General features: G+C 38.3%; 1 non-coding gene and 1 pseudogene across 1 annotated transcript; both read right to left on the bottom strand.

Moving 5' to 3' along the window:
* Positions 1 to 813: 813 nt before the first annotated feature.
* LOC122490676 lies at positions 814 to 925 on the bottom strand. Its single transcript, XR_006299217.1, has one exon. It is a non-coding gene; the product is annotated as a U6 spliceosomal RNA (small nuclear RNA).
* Positions 926 to 2,074: 1,149 nt separating this feature from the next.
* Positions 2,075 to 3,140, bottom strand: LOC122489366 (annotated as a pseudogene).
* Between the last annotated feature and the right edge of the window lie 9,582 nt (positions 3,141 to 12,722).

The following is a 12,722-nucleotide window of genomic DNA, read 5'->3' as shown; positions in this document are numbered from 1 at the left end:
CTTAGATCCCACATGTAAGTGAGATCATATGGTATTTGTCTTTCCTTGTCTGACAAATTTCAATTAGCATAATACCTTGAAAGTACACCCATGTTTGTCACAAATGGCAAGATATCATTTTTTATGGCTGAATAATATTCCATTGAATATATACCATGTTTTCTTTATTCATTCATTCATCAATGAGCACTTAGGTTGCTTCTATATCTTAGCTATTGTAAATAATTATGCAACAAACATAAGAGTGCAAATATGTCTTCGAAACCCTGTTTTCATTTCCTCTAGGTATATACCCAGAGTGGAATTGCTGAATTGTATGGTAGATCTACTTTTAATTTTTAGATTCTTTTTCTTTTTTGCTGATCTGATTTGGCTAATTGTGCTGCCATGTCTTTGAATTCGGTGATTCTTTCTTCTGTTTCATCTACTGGTGAACCCCAATAGTGTATTTTTTTTAGTTCAGTTATTTTATTCTTCAGCTTTGTGAATTTTATTTGTATTTTCTTTTTCTTTGTTGAAATTCTCCCTGTGTTCATCCATTTTTCTCCTGAGTTTGGTGAGCACCTATAAAGAACCACTGCTTTGAGCTCTTTATCTGGTAAATTTCTTCTGTCCTTTCCATTAAGGACTTTTATTCTGAGGTTTTATTTCGTTCTTTTGTCCGGAACAGATTCCTCTGTTTCTTCATTTTGCTTGACTCTGTGTTGATTTCCATGCCTTAGATAAAATAGCCACCTCTCCTAGTTTTGAAGGAGTGGCCTTGTGTAGGAGATGCATTTTATTTTTCAACCCTGCTTTAGCTTTTGGTTGACTCAGACTTTTGTGATTATCTAAGCAACTATTTTATTTTCATCCTTGTTCAAAGTCCATGCTAATCTTCGCTGTATTGTTCCAATTTTAGTATATGTGCTGCCAAAGAAAACACAACTTGTTTTATTTTCAGGGCTTCTAGTAGCTTAGGGTATGCCAAAACCTGTCAGTGTCCTAAATGGGAGGATCTCAGTTAACACCAAGATTCAATCTGTTTGGAAGCCAGACCCTCAAGCAGCAGCTTTTAAGGAGGCAAATATATGCAGTGTTGTGAGACTGCAAACATAAGCCCTTCTGGCCACCAGAGCCTGACAATCTGGTGGTGTCCTTTGGGTGGCAGTTGCAAAAATTGTCATGCTAGTGTAGAAGCTCCTTTCTAGGAGATACTGGCTAGTTAGAGCTAGGCAGTGGGGGAGCCCAATGATGGTGTCCACCAGCCTATGTTCCTTGAAAACATCTCTATAGCATCCTAGATATGCCCCTCAGGCTGATGCTCCAGGACAAACGAATAGGCTTCTTTCACAGACAGACTCAGTGTATGTTTCAGTCTGCTGTCTGGGCAGCGCCCTTGAGGCAGTAACCTTCCAAGAATTTTCTTCCTAATTGTTATAGTCTTGTGGGATCAATTAATGCAGCCCCCCCCCCCCCTCCCACTTGGCCACCAGAGCCAGATAACCAAGGAATGCCCTGAGGTCAGTGGTCTTAAAAACTGAGGCAACAGACACATGTAAAATCTCCCCTCTAGGAGATACTGGAACTTTGGAGCATGGTAGAGGGAGAACATAAAAATGTCAACCACCAGCTGGAGCAAGGCAGAAGGAAAGTGTAGCAATGTCTCCTACCAGCCTCTGTCCCTGAAGAATACATCAGCAGGCTCCTAGGTATATGTTAAATTAGATGCCTGCCCCTTAGGCTGATGCTTTAAGAATAAGCAAATGAGCCTCCTTCATATAAAGTCTGGGTGCCTCCCAATTGGCTAGTTCTGTGCTGGGCTCCGGGATGAATGAGTCCAAGTGTACAAACCTTTAAAGAGGCATTTTTCAGTTGAGCGTATCTTTTTTTGGAGGCAGGGTATGGTGTATTTTATTGGTGGTACATAACAAAGGAGGGCTCCCTAAGGCCTTCCCCTTCTTCAAGGGGTCTGGGATGGAAACTGTTTCAAGGTTTGGAGATTCTCAGTGTGCTGGGGGATGAGTTGGGGCAAGCAGCTAAGGACCTCTCTCTTCTTTTTTTGCTTCACTGGGGCTGGATGTTCAGGGGTCTCTTACTCCTTGGAAGCCATGTGGACAATAAGGTTCACCACCCAGTGGCTGTAGCCAAATTTATTGTTGTACCGGGAAATGAGCTTGACAAAGTGGTCATTAAAGGCAATGCCAGCCCCAGCATCAAAGATGGAAGAATGGGTGTCACTGGTAAAGCTGCAAGAAACAACCTGGTCCTCAGTGTAGCCCAGGATTCCCTTGGCCCAGCATCAAAGGTGGAAGAATTCACGTCACTGTTAAAGTTGCAGGAAGCAACCTTATCCTCAGTGTAGCCCAGGATACCCTTGAGGGGGCCCTCTGATGCCTGCTTCACCACCTTCTTGATGTCATCATATTTGGCAGCTTTTTCCAGGTGCAGGTCAGATCCACAACTGATGTGTTGTGGGTAGGGACATGGAAGGCCATCCCAGTGAGCTTCCCATTCAGCACAGGGATAACCTTGCCTTCAGCCTTGGTGACACTGATGTTCTGGGCAGTCCCTCAGCTATCACACCACAGCTTCCCAAGGGGCCATCCACACTCTTCTGGGTGGCAGTGATGGCAAAGACTGTGGTTATGAGTCCCTCCATGATGCCAATGTTGTCATGGATGATGTTGGCCAGAGGGACCAAGCAGTTGGTCATTCAGGAGGCATTGCTGACGGTCTTAAGGGAGTTGTCTCATGGTTAATGCTCATCACAAACATGGGGCCATTAGCAGAAAAAGGGCAGAGATGATGACCCTCTTGGATCCACTCTTCAAGTGAGCCCCAGCCTTGCCAATAGTAGTAAAGACACCAGTGGACTTCACAACATATTTAGCACCAGTATCACTCCATTTGATGTTTTTGGGATCTTGCTCCTGGAAGGTGGAAATGGGCTTTCTATTGATGACAAGTTTTCTGTTCTCAGTCTTGACTGTACCATTAAATTTGCCATGGGCGATTTCATACTAGAACATGTAGTCCATGTAGCTGAGGTCAGTGAAGGGGTCACTGATGGTGAAAATATCCACTTTGCTAAAGTGAAGGCAGCCCTGGTGACCAGGTGCCAAATATGGCCAAATTCATTTTACTCCAACCTTCACCATCATATCTCTTGAAATCAGGAAATATGATGCCTTCAGCTTTTTTCTTTCTCAGAATTGCCTTGGCTCTTTGGAATGTTTTCTGTTTCCACACATATTTTAGGATTATTTTTTCTATTTTTGTGAAAAATGCCATTGGAATTTTGATTGAGACTACACTGAATTGGTAAATCACTTCGGGTAGTATGGATATTTTAATAATATTAATTCTTCCCATCCAAGAATGTAGGATATCTTTCTATGTGTCTGTGTCTTCTTCAATCTCTTTCATCAGTGTCTTATAGTTTTTAGAGTACAGTTCTTTAGATTTCTTTCAAAGACCTGGTTAAACTTATTCCTATGTATTTTATTGTTTTTGATGTTTTGTAAATGGTATTATTTTTTATTTCTATTTCAAACAGTTCCTTATTAGTGTATAGAAATTGCTGCTGATTGCTGATTTTGTATCCTGCAAATTTACTGAATTCATTTATTAGTTCTAACAATTTTTGGTGGGGTCTTTAAGATTTTCTATATAAAAGATTCTGTTATTTATAAATAGCAACAGTTTTACTTCTTCTGTCTGTTTTGGATGATTTTATTTCTTTTCCTTGACTGATTGCTCTGGTTGGGACTTCCAGTATTAGTTTAAATGAAACAGAAAGAATGGGCATTCTTGTCTTTTTCTTGATCTTTGAGGAGAGTCTTTTAACTTTTCACCATTGAGTATGATGTTAGCTGTGGGCTTGTCATATAAGGCCTTTATTATGTTGAGGAACATTCCTTCTATACCCAACCTTTTGAGAGTTTTTATCATGAAATAATGTTGAATTTTGTCAAATGCCTTTTCTACATCTACTGAAACAATACTATGATTTATATTCTTCATTCTGTTAGTGTGGTGTATCACATTTATTTATTTGCATATATTGAACCATCTTTGCATTCCAGGGATGAATCCCACTTGATCATTGTATATGATTCTTTTAATGTGTTCTTGACTTCACTTTGCTAGTATTTTGTTTAGGATATACGCATCTATGTTTTTCAGGGATGTTGGACTGTAATTTTTTGTTTTTTTCTTGTGTCATTGTCTGACTTCAGTATCAGGGTAATGTTGGCTTTGTAAAATGAGTTTGGAAGTGTCCCTTCCTCTTCAATTTTTTGGAAGAATTTGAGAATGATTGTTACTAATTCTTATTTAAGTGCTTCGTAGGATTTACCTGTAAAGTCATCTAGTTTTTTTGTTGGGAGATTTTTGAGTACTGATTCAATCTCCTTTCTTCCTATTGCTCTACTCAGATTTTTTATTGCTTCATGATTTAGTCTTGGTATGTTATGTGTTTTTAGGAATTTATCCATTTCTTCTAAGTTATCTAATTTGTTGGCATATAATTGTTCACAGTAGTCTTTAATGATACTTTTTATTTCTGTGGTATCAGTTATAATTTCTCCTATTTTATTTATAATTGTATTAGTTTGAGTCATCTTTTTTATTAGTCTAGCTAAAGGTTTGTCAATTTAATTTGTTTCCAAAAAACCAACTTTTAGTTTCATTGATTTTTTTCATACACTTATGATTACAGTTTTATTATAAAGGATGAAAATCAGGATTAAACTCAGAGTGATGTTTGGGAGTTTCCCAAATGTGATATGATACTTTTGTGCATTCAGGATGCATTACCTCCTGACACTTTAATGTGTATAACCAAACACTGATCTTTTTTTAATTGTCTTTATGGTCTCTATTTCACTTATGTCTGTTTTAATCTTTATTATTTCATTCTTTCTGCTAACTTTGGGCTTAGTTTATTCTTTTTTTTCTAGTTCCTTGAGGCCTAATATTAGGTTATTTTTTTGGGTCTTTCTTTTTTACATAGGCTTTTATTGATATAAACTTCCCTCTTAATTTTTTTAGTGTTTATTTATTTTTGAGAGAGGGAGAGAAAGAGACAGAGAGAGACAGAGAGATAGAGAGCAAGCAGGGGAGGAGCAGAGAGAGAGTGAGACACAGAATCTGAAGCAGGCTACAGGCTCTGAGCTGTCAGCACAGAACCTGACATGGGGCTCGAACTCATGAACCGCGAGATCATGACTGGAGCTGAAGTCAGACACTTAACCGACTGAGCCACCCAGGGGCCTCTAAACTTGCTCTTAGAACTGCTTTTGTTTCGGGGCGCCTGGGTGGTGCAGCCGGTTAAGCGTCCAACTTCAGCCAGGTCACGATCTCGCGGTCCGTGAGTTTGAGCCACGCGTCAGGCTCTGGGCTGATGGCTCAGAGCCTGGAGCCTGTTTCCTATTCTGTGTCTCCCTCTCTCTCTGCCCCTCCCCCGTTCACGCTCTGTCTCTCTCTGTCCCAAAAATCAATAAAAAACGTTGAAAAAAAAAAAAAAAGAACTGCTTTTGTTTCATCCTATAGGTTTTTTTTTTTTTTCAACGTTTATTTATTTTTGGGACAGAGAGAGACAGAGCATGAACGGGGGAGGGGCAGAGAGAGAGGGAGACACAGAATCGGAAACAGGCTCCAGGCTCCGAGCCATCAGCCCAGAGCCTGACGCGGGGCTCGAACTCACGGACCGCGAGATCGTCACCTGGCTGAAGTCGGACGCTTAACCGACTGCGCCACCCAGGCGCCCCTCATCCTATAGGTTTTGATATGCTGTGTTTCCATTTTTGTTTGTTTCAAGGTACATTTTGGTTTCCATTTTGATTTCTTCCTTGATCCACTAGTTGTTGGAAAGTGTGTTGTTTAATTTCTACATATTTGTGAAATTTTCAGCTTTTCCTCTTGTTACTGATTTTTAGTTTCATACCATTGTGGTCAGAGAAGGTACTTGATATGACTTCAATCTTCTATTTATTAAGAGTTATTTTGTGACCTGACATATGATTTATTCTGGAGAATATTCCTTGTGCACTTGGAAAGATATATATTCTGCTACTTTTGAATAGAATGTTTTGTATATGTCTGTGAGGTACATTTGGTCTAAAGTGTCATTCACTTCCTTTTTTTTTTCTGTTCGTTTTCTGTCTGGATGATCTATCCATTACTGAAAGTGAGATATTGAAGTCCCCTACTATTATTGCATTGCTGTCTATCCTTCCCTCCAGATTTGTTAATAATTGTTTAATATATTTAGGTACTCTGCTATTGGGTGCATATATGTTTAAAATTGTTATATTCTCCTAATGAGTGGACAGTTTGATCACTATATAATGACCTTCTCTGTCTCTTGTCACTGTTTTTGACTTAACGTCTATTTTGTCAGATGTAAGTATAGCAACTTTTTCTCTGTTTTCATTTCCATTTGCCTGGAATCTTTTTTTCCAACCATTCTTTTTTAGCTTATGATTGTCCTGAAAGCTCAAATGGGTCTCTTGTAGACAGCATTTCGTTTTTGTTTTTTTTTTAATATTCAGTTACTTTCTGTCTTTTAATTCTAGAATTTGAACCATTTATTTTTAGAGTAATTAGTGACAGGTAAGGATTTGCTATCCCCATTTTGTTAATTGCTTTTTGTTTCTTTTGTAGTTCCTTTGTTCTTTTCTTCCTCTCTGTACTTCTTCATGAGTTGATTATTTTTTTGTAGTGATATGCTTTGATTCTTTTCTCTGTATTATTTGTGAATTCATTATAGGTGTTTTGCTTTGTTGTTATCATGAGGCCTTCATAATACATCTTATGGTTGTAAATATCTATTTCAAGCTGATAGCAACTTAAGTTCAATTGCATAAAAATGTTCTAACCATTTACTTTCCCTCTCCATTTTTCCTTATCCCAATTTAAATCTTTTGTATTGTGTGTACATTAAAAATATTGTAGCTACAGTTATTTTTAACACTTTTGTCACTTAACCTCTATGTTAGAATTCAAACTGCTTTACCCACTACCATGCAATATTAAAATATTTTTTTTTGAGAGAGAGAGACAGAGAGAGAGAGAGAGAGAGAGAGAGAGAGAACATGTGGGGGAGGAGACAAGAGAGAGGGAGAGAGAGAATCTCAAGCAGACTCTATGTTCAGCATGGAGCCTAATGTGGGGCTTGATCCTGGACTTGATCTCATGACCCTGAGATCACGACGTGAGTTGATACCAAGAGTCAGATGCTTAACCTACTGTACCACACAGATGCCCCAATGTTAAAGTGTTTTTAATTTGACTATACATTTCCTTTTTTAGTGAATTTTATATTTTTATATATGTTTTCATGTTACTCATTAGCATCCTTTCATTTCAGCTTGAAGAACTCCCTTAAGTATTTCTTCCAAGCAGGTCTAGTGGTGATAAATTCCCTCAGCTTTAGTTTGTGTAGGAAAGTTTGTATCTCTCATTCACTTTGGAAGGACAATTTTGCTGGGTAAAGTATTTTTAGTTCAAATATTTTTATTTGAGCACTTAAAAATTTTTTAAATGTTTTGTTTATTTTTGAGAGAGATATAGAGACAGAGCACGAGTGGGGGAGGGGCAGAGAGAGAGGGAAACAGAATCTGAAGTAGGCTCCAGGCTCTGAGCTATTGGCACAGAGCCTGATGTGGGGCTTGAATTCATGGACTGTGAGATCATGACCTGAGCTGAAGTGAGTTGCTTAACCAACTGAACAACCCAGGTGCCCCTTTCTTTGAGAACTTTTAATATATCATCCCACTTGCGCCTGGCTTACAAGGTTACTGCTGAGGTATTTTCATAGCCCTATTGGGATTTCCTGGTTTGTGATGAGTCTTTTTTCCCTTGCTGCTTTCAAAGTTTTTTGCCTTTGCTTTTTGAAATCTTTATTTTAATGTGTCCAGTGAAGAACTTTTTGGGTTGAATATGTTTCGGGATATTTGAGCTTCACATATCTAGATGGCTATATCTCTCTCCAGGTTATAGAAGTTTTTAGCCATTTTTCTTCAAATAAGTTTTCTGTCCCTTTCTCTCTCTCCGTCTTTTGGGATTACCAAAATTGAAAATATTATTCTCCTGATTATACATCATAATTCATGTAGGGTTTCTTCATTTTCTTTCATTCTAATTTCTTTATTTTCCCCTGACTGTATAATATCAGGAAATCTGTCTTCATGTTCACAAATTTTTTTCTTCTGACTGACTGATTCTGTTGTTGAAGATCTCTATTGCATGTTCATTTCATTCATTGTATTCTTTAGCTTCAGAATTTCTGTTTGATTCTGTTTTGTGAATTCTTTGCTGAACTTATTTTTTTCATGTATTCTTTACCTGAGTTTGCTGAATTGTTTGTGCGTGTTCTCTCGGAATCTCACTGAGTTTCCTTAGAATAATTATTTTGGCATTTTGGGGGGATAACTCACAGATCTTCATTTCTTTGGGGTCAGTCACAGGACACTTACTGTGTTCCTTTGGTTCTGTCGTGTTTTCTTGGTTTTTCCTGTTTCTGATGGCTTTGTATTGGTGTCTGCACATTTGAGCACACAGTCACCTCTTCTAGTCTTTTCAGACTGGCTTCACTAGGGAAAGACTTTTACTGAAAGGTGGTTGTGATGCTACAGCTGGTGGGATACAGCATTTTAGCTCCTTGGAAAGTGCAGTGGCATAGTCTCTGTGCAGCTCCATCAGCTGACCTTGACATTGGCCAGACTGTGGTGGTCTTTCATGGTCAAGACTGCAGAATTTCTGTGAATGGCAGTGGTGGATGAGTCTAGTAAGATCCTTGCAGGTGAAGGCTGTTGCAATTTTCTTGCTCTTTTTTTCCCGTGGTTTGAAGTTCTAGCCTAGAGGATCCACAGTAGCACTTGCTCTGGTGTGTTGGCACTCTGAGGAATAACTGGCCCAGGATTCTGGAATCAGGCGCACAAAAACTACCATAGCACCTGGATCCTGGGGCTCAAGTGTGTTTTCTGAGGCAGTGTTACTTGTGTCTACAGTGTGGGTGTGTGGAGATATCCCATGGAATGAGGATCTGGGTCTTGGGGCTCCCTTCAGTGACTCTGGGAGGATAAAAGAGGAAAACACAGAAGCAAGGGTCCTGGGATGACAAGGGAGAGCAGTGGCTTGGGCCCAGGGCCCATGGTGCAGTAGCAGCACAGCCTGTGGTAATGGCTCAAAATTCCAACTCTAGCCCCAGAGAGGGATCATAGGACAGAAGAAGCAGTCCCTGATGATCTCACTGTTGTTTTGATTTGTATTTCTCTGATGATGAGTGATATTGAGCATCTTTTTGTGTGTCTGTTTGTGATCTGTATGTCATCTTTGGAGAGGTGTCTGTTTATGTCTTCTTTCCATTTCTTACCTGGATTATTTATTTTTTTAGGTGTTGAGTTTGATAAGTTCTTTATAGATTTTGAATACTAGCCCTTTATCTGATATGTCATTTGCAAATACCTTCTCATGTTCCATAGGCTCCCTTTTAGGTTTATTGATTATTTCCTCTACTGTGCAGAAGCTTTTTATCTTGATGAAGTTTGCTTCATCATGTTTGCTTTTATTTCCCTTGCTTCTAGAGTCATGTCAAGTAAGAAGTTGCTCCAGTCAGGGTCGAATAGTTTTCTACCTGTGTTCTCCTCTAGGATTTTGAAGGTTTCTTGTCTCACATTTAGGTCTTTCATCTATTTTGAATTTATTTTATAAGAAAGTGGTCCAGTTTCATTCTTCTGCATGCTGTTGTCCAGTTTTCCCAACACAGCTTGTTGAAGAGACTGTCCTTTTTTCATTGGATATTCTTTCCCGCTTTGTTGAAGCAGGATGCATGGGTTGACCATATCGTGTGTGGGTCCATTTCTGGGTCCTACATTCTGTTCCACTGATCTATATGTCTGTCTTTGTGCCGGTACCATACTATCTTGATGATTACAGCTTTGTGATACAGCTTAAAGTCTGGAATTGTGGTGCTTCCAACTTTGATTTTCTTTTTCAACATTACTTTGGCTATTTGGGATCTTTTCTGGTTACATATAAATTTTAGGATTGTTTGTTCTAGCTCTGTGAAAAATGCTGGTGTTATTATTTAAAAAAAATTTTTTTAACATTTATTATTGAGAGAGAGACACAGAGCATGAGCAGGAGAGAGGCAGAGAGAGGGGGAGACACAGAATCTGAAGCAGGCTCCAGGCTCTGAGCTGTCAGCACAGAGCCTGACGCGGGGCTCGAATTCACAAACTGGGAGATCATGACCTGAGCCAAAGTCGGTCACTCAACCAACTGAGCCACCCAGGCGTCCCTGGTGTTATTTTGATAGGGATCGCATTGAATTTGTACATTGCTTTGGATAGTATAGGCATTTTATTTTATTTTATTTTATTTTATTTTTTAAACGTTTATTTATTTTTGAGACAGAGAGAGACAGAGCATGAACAGGGGAGGGGCAGAGAGAGAGGGAGACACAGAATCTGAAACAGGCTCCAGGCTCTGAGCGGTCAGCACAGAGCCCGACGCGGGGCTCGAACTCACAGACCGTGAGATCATGACTTGAGCCGAAGTCGGACGCTTAACCGACCAAGCCACCCAGGCGCCCCTGGATAGTATAGACATTTTAACAATATTTGTTCTTCTAATCCATGAGCATGGAATGTTTTTCATTTTTTTGTGTCTTCTTCGATTTCTTTCATAAGTTTTATAGTTTTCAGAGTACAGATCTTTTACTTCTTTGGTTAAGTTTATTCTTAAGTATCTTATAGTTTTTGTGCAATTGTAAATGGGATCGATTCCTTGATTTCCCTTTCTGTTGATTCCTTACTGGTGTACAGAAATGCCACACATTTCTTTACATTGATATTTTATCCTGTGACTTTGCTTAATTCATGAATCAGGTCTAGCAATTTTTTTTGGTGGGCTTTTCATGTAGAGTATCATGTTGCCTATGAAGAGTGAAAGTTTTACCCCTTCCTTGTCAGTTCAGATGCCTTTTATTTCTTTTTGTTATCTGACCGCGGAGGCTAGGACTTCCAGTACTATGTTGAACAACAGTGGTGAGAATGGACATCTTTGTGATGTTCCTGACCTTAGGGGGAAGTTCTCAGTTATTCTCCACTGAGAATGATATTACCTGTGGGTCTTTTGAATATGGCCTTTATGATGTTGAGGTATGTTCTTTCTATTACTATGTTCATGAGGGTTTTTATCAAGAAAGATCCTGTATTTTGTCAAATTCATTTTCTGCATCTATTGAGAAGTTCATGTGGTTCTTATCCTTTCTTTTATTAATGTGGTGTATCATGTTGATTGATTTGCCAATATTGTACCACACCTGCAGCCCAGGAATAAATCTCACTTTATCATGGTAATTCTTTTAATGTATTGTTGGATTTGATTTACTACTATCTTGTAGAGCATTTTTGCATTCATGTTCATCAGGGAAATTAGTCTGTAATTCTCCTTTTTAGTGGGGTCTTTGTCTGGTTTTGGAATCAAGGTAATGCTTGCTTCGTAGAATGATTTTGGAAGTGTTATTTCTATTTCTATTTTTTGGAACAGCTTCAAAAGAATAGGAATTAATTCTTCTTTACATGTTTGGTAGAATTACCCTGGGAAGCCATCTGGCCCTGGAATCTTGTTTGTCGGGAGATTTTTTATTACTGATTTAATTTCTTTACTGGAAATGGGTTTGCTCAAGTTTTCTATTTCTTCCTGTTTCAGTTTTGGTAGTTTATATGTTTTTAGGAATTTGTCCATTTCTTCTAGATTGCTCAATTTGTTGGCATATAATTTTTCATAATATTCTCTTATAATTATTAGTGTTTTTGTGATGTTGGTTGTGATCTCTCCTCTCTTATTCATGATTTTATCTATTTGGGTGCTTTCCTTTTTCTTTTTGATCAGTCTGACTAGGGGTTTATCAGTTTTGTTAATTCTTTCAAAGAACCAGCTCATAGTGTGGTTGAATGGTTTTACTGTTTTTATTTTTTTATTTTTTTTTTATTTCAATATCATTGACTCTGCTCTAATCTTTATTATTTCCCTTCTTCTTCTGGCTTTGGGCTTTATTTGATGTTCTTTTTCCAGCTCCTTTAGGTTTAAGGTTAGATTGTGTTTTTGAGACATTTCTTCCTACTTTAGGATGGCCTGGATTGTCATATGCTTCCCTCTTAAGACTGCCTTTGCTGTATCCCCAAAGTTTTAGACTGTCGTGTTTTCACTTTCATTTTTATTTCTTCTTTATTTTCTTGGTTAACCCATTTATTCTTTAGTAGGATGTTCTTTAATCTCCAAGTATTTGTGGTCTTTTTAAATTTTTCTTGTGAGTGACCTCAGGTTTCAAGTTGTGGTCTGAAAATACGCATGATATGATCTTGATCTTTTTATACTTGTTGAGGACTGACTTGTGATCCTGTATGTGATTTATTCTGGAAAATGTTCCATGCGGACTTGAGAAGAATGTGTGTTCTGCTGCTTTAGTATGAAATGTTCTGAATATATATGTTAATTTCATATGGTCCAGTATGTCATTCAAAGCTAATGTTTCCTTGTTGATTTTCTGCTTAGATTATCTTTCCATTGTTGTTAGTGAAGTGTTAAAATCCCCCACTATTGTGGTATTATTATCAATGAATATTTTTATGGTTGTTATTAATTGATTTATTTGTTTAGGTTCTCTTAAGTTGGGGGCATAAATATTTATAATTCTTAGTCTTCTTGACGGATATACCCCTTAATTA

This window comes from Prionailurus bengalensis, chromosome B2, assembly GCF_016509475.1.
Source record: "Prionailurus bengalensis isolate Pbe53 chromosome B2, Fcat_Pben_1.1_paternal_pri, whole genome shotgun sequence".
In the NCBI taxonomy this organism is placed as follows: Eukaryota; Metazoa; Chordata; class Mammalia; order Carnivora; family Felidae; genus Prionailurus; species Prionailurus bengalensis.
The sequence above is the reverse complement of the archived record's forward strand: the minus strand, read 5'-3'. Positions and strand labels throughout refer to the sequence as shown.